Here is an 888-nt window from a genome sequence, read left to right as displayed (position 1 = left end):
TCACCTCAGCCTCCCAAAGGCGCGGGATTACAGGCTGAGCCACCGAGCCCGGCAACATGGCACTTTTTGAGCAAATAGTAAGTGCCGGAGATCGAGACAGATGCTCAGCCCTCATCGTCTCCAGCCTGAGCTGAGTACCCCGCGTGGGACCGGCCGCCTCGCCCGGCTCCACGTGCTGCAGCCTCCCACTCTCTGCGCGGACCCATGGACGCACGCGCAGACCCTAAGCGGGCCGGGCGCGTGGCCCTCCCTCCCCGAAGCCCGCCCCTTCCCGCCCAGGGCGCGTGCGCACCGCCCCTCGAGAGTCGCCTCAGCGAGGCCGGGACCCGGGGCGCAGAGGGAGAGCCCCAGCGCTTCACTGCTGCGCTTCTCCGGAGATCCCAGGCCGCGACCCATCCCCACCTACCGGTTCTCAAACAAAACAAGCACGTCACGCTGGAAACAGAGACGGCGGGTGCAGGAGCGCCCCTCGAACCCTTTTTTGGAGTCTGCGGATGGTCACGCACTTGGGTTCGAAGATTCGTGGCACGTCGAGAACAACACACGCTTTTTTTTTCCTTTTGTGGGCTTAGTTCAGCACGGAGAACTCCACTGCGCATGCGCGAGCCTTCCTCTGCGACGTGCCGCACTGCCCCTTGGGAAATGTAGTTTTTGTTTTGACGCGTCGTTCCCGGCTCTTAGCATAACGTTAGTTGCACAAACCAGGTTGTTCGTGCGTTTTCAATGTTTTCTCCCGTTTCTTCAAAACTTCTGTTTAAAACGAAAAGCCGCCGGGCGCGGTGGCTCACGCCTGTAATCCCAGCACTTTGGGAGGCAATGGCGAGAAGATTGCCCGAGTCCATGGGTTTGAGACCAACCTGGGCAACATGGTGAGACCTCATCTCTACC

At 60.7% G+C, this 888-nt stretch overlaps 1 protein-coding gene across 2 annotated transcripts in view; it reads right to left on the bottom strand.

Annotated features, from left to right (window-relative positions):
* Window positions 1-514, bottom strand: part of LOC103255789 (SAGA-associated factor 29) — a 15,734-nt gene extending 15,220 nt beyond the window's left edge. For both annotated transcript variants that reach the window (XM_008053743.1, XM_008053744.1), the window contains exon 1: window positions 407-514. The gene's annotated coding sequence lies outside the window, so the exon portion shown is untranslated. The remainder of the gene's footprint in view (window positions 1-406) is intronic.
* Window positions 515-888: the final 374 nt, after the last annotated feature.

The sequence above is a fragment of the Carlito syrichta genome, unplaced genomic scaffold (assembly GCF_000164805.1).
Source record: "Carlito syrichta isolate Samal-C Ts95f unplaced genomic scaffold, Tarsius_syrichta-2.0.1 Scaffold288416, whole genome shotgun sequence".
Classification (NCBI taxonomy): domain Eukaryota; kingdom Metazoa; phylum Chordata; class Mammalia; order Primates; family Tarsiidae; genus Carlito; species Carlito syrichta.
The sequence above is the reverse complement of the archived record's forward strand: the minus strand, read 5'-3'. Positions and strand labels throughout refer to the sequence as shown.